Consider the following 5,950-nt stretch of genomic DNA (forward strand, 5'->3'; position numbering starts at 1 on the left):
GGTGGGAGGGGAGGCAGAGTCTTGCCACAACTTAGGCCCATAAATATTTCATATCGCTGGAAGAAGAGCGATTATATTCCTGCCAGCACTTTTCTTGTGTATTTTAAATGTGTCACCGCCTTCTACTTTCTCCCCCGTTTGTGTTTCTTGTAACGGGCCCATGAAATAAAGATTAGCTGAATAATCAAGAGTGTTTAGAAATGTGAAGGGGCCTGTCTCAGGAGCGCTGCATGCTCAGGTTCATCTTTTTTCCAGGTTTTTTTCCCCCTCTTTTTAAGGATGCCGGAGGCAGGTGGGGGAGCGCGGCTGTCGCAGGGCGGAGGCGAGGGGAGCGAGCACGCCCTGCCCCGTCAGCAATGACAGGCTCGGCGCCGAGAGCAGCAGCGGGGCACTCTCCCCCATTGCATATTTATCGTTCGGGCTGCACAGGGGCCAATTAAAGCAGCTTGATCGCCGCCGTGTTCGAGCGGCCGCGGATGCGCCGGGAGATGAGAGGGGCAGGTGGGCACGCTGCTGTTGGGATGTGGGGCACTCCCTCCTCCGAGAGCCACAAAGTGGCAAAGGCGCCTCTGTCCTACCAGGATCATCCCCCAGAGAGCACAGGTAGCCCTGCACCCCCAGGACAGCATCCTTTAGGGAGCAAAGGTGACCCTGCTTGCCCAGGATCACCCCTCGGTGAACAAAGGTGCCCCTGCTCCATCAGCCGAGCATCCTTCAGTGAGCAGAGGCACCTCTGCTCCCTCAGGACCATCCCTCGGTGAGCAAAGGCATCCCTGCTCCCCCAGGAGAGCATCCTTTAGTGAACAAAGGTGCCCATGCACCCCCAGGAGAGCATCCCTCGGTGAGCAAAGGTGCCTCTGCACCCCCAGGATCACCACTCGGTGAGCAGAGATGCCCCTGCACCTCCAGGATCAACCAGCAGTGACAAAGGTGCCTCTTCACCCCCAGGTTCATCCCATCAGGGAACAAAGGTGCCCCTGCTCCCCCAGGATCACCCTTCAGTGCACAAAGGTGCCCCTTTACCCCCGGGAACACCCCTTGGTGCCAAAGGTGCCCCTGCACCCCCAGGATCAGTGCACAAAGGTGCCCCTGCACCCCCAGGATCATCCTTAAGTGCCAAAGGTGCCCCTGTACACCCAGGATCACCCACCAGTGACAAAGGTGCCTCTGTACACCCAGGATCAGTGCACAAAGCTGCCCCTTTACCCCTAGGATCACCCCTCGGTGCCAAAGCTGCCCCTGCACCCCCAGGATCACCCCTCGGTGCCAAAGCTGCCCCTGCACCCCCAGGATCACTCCTCAGTGCCAAAGGTGCCTCTTTACCCCCAGGATCACCCCTCGGTGCCAAGGCTGCCCCTGCTCCCCCAGCAGAGCGTCACGCTGGCACCAGCAGCCCAGCCCAGCTTCCCACCTTCAGCTCGGCACCACTCACGCAGTTTCTAAATATCGGCTTTGCTTTCTCTCCCGGTTCAGCTCCTCATCTCAGCTGCCCACGGCATGAGACACAGTCTGCACCTACATCTGCCCTAGCTTTTGGGCAACCTTTCCCAGGCATGCTCGAGACTCCCACATTTAGCTGCAACAGGAGTTCCCTAAGTAAGTTCTGGAAAGCCTCGTGGCGGAGCCTAATCGGGAGCTGCCGGGAAGAGCCTGCAAATCACACATTTCCCCGAGCCTGCGCCGGGGCTGCCGGCAAAGCGCTCCAAATGTCATCTCCATTTACTGCTCGGCGGGCCAATTTGTCACATCCTAATGCAATTTGCAGAGGAGAGTTAAAGAGCACGGCCAGGAGCGGGCAGCGCTGCCCTCGCCGGGTCCCGCGGCCGGGCTGAGCCCGCAGCTTCGCCCCCGCGTCCGGCGGAGCTCCGGGAACGGGGCAGGCTCGGGGCTCACCGGGGAACGAGGCGCAGCTCGGGCAGCGCTGCTCCCATCCCGTGCTGGGTTATGGCAGACCTTCCACAGCAGCGATGCGTGCTCCCACCAGCTCCCGAGCCGGGGGGAACTCCTCGATTAATTACATCCAACAACACCGCAAAGACAATGAGGAGTAAATTGGGTTACTTTATCTTCTTGCAGCCAGCGCCGGGGATGTGGCAGGGAGAGTTGGGAGGGATGGCTGCCTTGGCTGATAAGGCATTTCACAAGTGACACCGCTGGGTCACGTCCCTCGCTGCTCGCACCGAGCTCCTCGAATCAAAGCTGCTTTATCTGCTCCCCTGCACCACCCCAAAGTGCCACGTTTGAGCTCTGAGGGTCCTCAAAGTGACAACAAATGGCAGAAGGACAGCAATAAAGACCAAAAAAAAAAAAAAAAGCCCCATCGAGTTCTAAAGGATCTAACACCTCTGTGTTAAAGGTAAAAAAGCCAAACATCTGTTCCGAGGATGGCACAGATTCTTGCGAGGCATCTGTCCCTCAGCTGTAAGTAGGTCACCTCATCTCACTTTAGCCACCGTTATCAATGAAGCCATCCGGAGCAGGAGGGACAGCACCTCGTCCCCAGCCCAGCCCAGGTCTGCCAGGCACACTGGAGCCACCAGTGAAGCATCAAGTGCCCAGCCAAGAGCAGGAGCAGCCTTTGAGCGCTGGTTTCACACCGTGGCACTCGGAGAACTTCACGTTCCCTCACCTCCGAGCCTCAGCTGCTGCTCACAGACGCACAAGGGATTATTTCTCTCTGCCACTTACTATTCACCTCGCTTAAAATTAACCTATTGACTTTCTGATACCCCTCAGAACACAGATTAATTGAACATCACTCACTTCACCTCCAGGAACGTGCGACTATTGGCCGCAGCGTGAACGGAGACAAAGCCGGGAATGCCTGACCGTGCCAGGTTAAACGGAGGTCACAGCGGCGAGGACAGCTCAGCCAGAGCAGCCCCGGCTGTCACCGACACCCACCCGGCGGCTCCGGGGCTGCGGAACCCGGCAGCATCACCCGGGAGCTGGGATTTCCCCCGGGGAGCGCAAGTGCGTTCGGCACCGCTCCCCTCATCCCCGTCCAGAGAGGGTCTCGCGCGGGTTTCGGAAAGTTTTAGTGGGGATTTTGTGTCTTTTCCCCTAAGATTCGGGGCTGTTTTCCAGAAAGTGCCTCCGTGCTAGCAGGAACTTTTCATGGAGATGAGTTTCTCCCGCTGCATCGGCTCCAGAGCGTGACTGAGCGGTACCGAGCGGCCGCAGAATTAACGGGGAGGCGGCGATGTCGAACGGGAACGCGGAGCAGCCCGGGGAGGGAGCGGGCGCCGGATCCCCGGGACCGGGCACTCCGAGGGGCTCCCCCATCCCTTCCCCAGGCACCCCCGGCATCTCCGCGCAGCTCCGCGGGCACCACCCCGCGCTCCGCAGCCCCCGGTGCCTCCCGGCGCGGCCGCAGCGATGCCGAGCCTCGTCCCCGCGTCCTCCGGCGGGGGATGCCCGGCGGAGCCCCCACCCCGGCCGGGGGCAGCAGCCCCCGCCATCCGCGGCCACTCACCGGCCCTGGGCGCTCCGCTGCTCCCGGCTCAGGGCGGGGGATGCCGGCGGCCCCCGGCACCGCGGAAATCAATCCGGGGCCGGGCGGCCGCCGCTGCCCGCAGCCCCTCGGCCTCCCCCCGGCGCGGCGCGGCTCGGCTCAGCCCCGCCGGCCTCTCATCGCCTCCGCAGCCGCTGCCCGAGTGCGGCGAGCGCGGCTCTGATCGCATCCGCCCGCCCCAGCCCGGGCGCGCTCCCCGCTCCGCGCCGGCCCCGCGCCCGGGCGCGCTCCCCGCGCCGCTCCCCGCCCGCCCCCGCGCCGCCCCCGCGCCGCGTTAACCCTTCCCTGCCCGCCCGCGGGGCTCGGCGCCCCCTCCCCTCCTCACCTGCGCCCCCCCGTCCCGCAGAGCGCGGCCCAGCCGGGCCCGGGAGCGGCTCCGCGCTGGAACAAAGCCCCGCAGCGCCCGGGCAGCCTCCCCGCGCTCCCTCCCCGGCACAGCTGTGCCCACAGAGCCCCGCAGCTGCCCCGCAGCTGTCCCACCCCGGGCAAGGGCTGCAGGGAGGGGAACGGGGCTGCCGCGTCTGGCCCCGGCTCCGACCCCCTGCGCGCCCCCCGGCTCCAGTTCGGGTGGCAGCAGCGACACCCGAGCTCCCCGTTCCTCAGTTTCCCCTCTCTGGAAGGGCTGGGTCTCTGCCAAGGCCGGGTCACCTCCAGCAGAGCCGGAGCTGGGCATGTCCTGCAATGCCCCTGAAGCCACCGAGCCCCACAGCTCCTGCCAAAAGCTGCCAGAACCCAACCGCAGGGGCCATGGCTGTGAGCACCCGCGGCTGGGAACCAGAGGACCCCTCCTCAGGTTTGAGTGCTTCAGCCACAGAGCCGTGACCTGGCCTCTCCTGCTGCCTTAGAAACACCTGGAAGCTGCAGGGGACCAGAGGGAGGAGCATCTCCCAACACCTCACACCTCGCTGGTCACCTGCAGCAGCCCACAGGGGTTTGGGAACAGCTGGAATCAAACGCCTGGAGGAAAAGGCAGTCCCGGTGCCACAGCAGGACCTCGTGCTCCTCAAAGGCAGGAACACCTCGGTCCAGCTGACCCTGACCCAGGCAGGGCCATGGGAATGATCCCGAGCAGTGCAGCTGGTGGAGGGGATCGATACCATGAGGGATTGCTGCTTGCCAGCTCTTGTCATCGGGAATTTTTAAACCATTTTTCTATTACACACTGGGACAGTTGCAAGAGAAAAACCAGAGCCATCATCCTGGGCCTCCTCCACAGCAAACCCGAGTGACTGAACCAACCCAATGTCCTCTTACAGCTCCCCTCCAGCCCAGCCCGTGTCACCCTCGCTGCTGTCACCATGGCCACAGCAGTGGCCTTGCTGCATCTCCCTGCCTGGTGCACGTCAGCAAGACCCTGCAAGAGCAGTTTTGGGTGGAAAAGGACCTCATTGTGGTTGGTTTTGCTGTTTGCCCCCCGTAGAGGATTCAGGAGCCCCGAATGGGAAGTCCAGCAGGGAATGCCCTGCACCCCAGTGTGCAGGTGCCACCCTTCGCCCTGCCCAGGGAGAAAGGCACAGCTTGGTCGCTTGGTCAGAGCTCTCCCCATCCCAGCAGGGTCTCCATCCTCTCAGCAGCCCCTGCAGAGCCCTCAGGGCCCAGCCCCTGCTCAGCACAGCCCAATCCCACAGAAAGGCTCCCCTCAGTGCAGCTCCAGAGCTGAGGGCTTTGGCAGCCTGGAGAGGTCCCCAGGCTGCAGCTGCTGAGCCTGGGAGAGGCAGCAGAAGGCACTCAGAGGATGGCAGCAGTGGTTCCTGAGCAGGCTTTTCCCTCTCCTCCTCTGTTCCCAGCGCAGCTCCTGTGCTGCACGTTCCCAGAAACGGAACCAAACCCCAGTGCAAAACCCCACAAACCCCAGTGCAAAACCCCACAAACCCCAGTGCAAAACCTCACAAACCCCAGTGCAAAACCTCACAAACCCCAGTGCAAAACCGCAAAAACCTCATTGCAAAACCCCACAAACCCCAGTGCAAAACCCATCCTGGGGAAATGCCAATCCCAGCAATGCAGCTCCTGGTGCAGAGCGTTCCAGGGCAGGGCAGAGTGTCTCAGCAGCCCTTCCTCTCCTCTCCTCTCCTCTCCTCTCCTCTCCTCTCCTCTCCTCTCCTCTCCTCTCCTCTCCTCTCCTCTCCTCTCCTCTCCTCTCCTCTCCTCTCCTCTCCTCTCCTCTCCTCTCCTCTCCTCTCCTCTCCTCTCCTCTCCTCTCCTCTCCTCTCCTCTCCTCTCCTCTCCTCTCCTCTCCTCTCCTCTCCTCTCCTCTCCTCTCCTCTCCTCTCCTCTCCTCTCCTCTCCTCTCCTCTCCTCTCCTCTCCTCTCCTCTCCTCTCCTCTCCTCTCCTCTCCTCTCCTCTCCTCTCCTCTCCTCTCCTCTCCTCTCCTCTCCTCTCCTCTCCTCTCCTCTCCTCTCCTCTCCTCTCCTCTCCCTGTTTATTGTTCGCCC

The 5,950-nt window shown here is 62.4% G+C and overlaps 1 protein-coding gene across 2 annotated transcripts in view; it reads right to left on the reverse strand.

Moving 5' to 3' along the window:
* The window catches only part of PLXNA2 (plexin A2), a 143,596-nt gene that overhangs the window by 137,462 nt on the left and 184 nt on the right, over window positions 1-5,950 (reverse strand). Inside the window, exon 1 of one of the 2 annotated variants that reach the window (XM_071450325.1) lies at window positions 3,476-3,738. The exons of the other annotated variant lie outside the window; for it this stretch is intronic. The gene's annotated coding sequence lies outside the window, so the exon portion shown is untranslated. Of the gene's footprint in view, window positions 1-3,475; window positions 3,739-5,950 lie in introns of those variants that run through there. 2 annotated transcript variants of the gene reach the window in all.

This window comes from Agelaius tricolor, unplaced genomic scaffold (genome assembly GCF_023055355.1).
Source record: "Agelaius tricolor isolate 1412-34295 unplaced genomic scaffold, bAgeTri1.0.p SCAF_30, whole genome shotgun sequence".
Taxonomy (NCBI): domain Eukaryota; kingdom Metazoa; phylum Chordata; class Aves; order Passeriformes; family Icteridae; genus Agelaius; species Agelaius tricolor.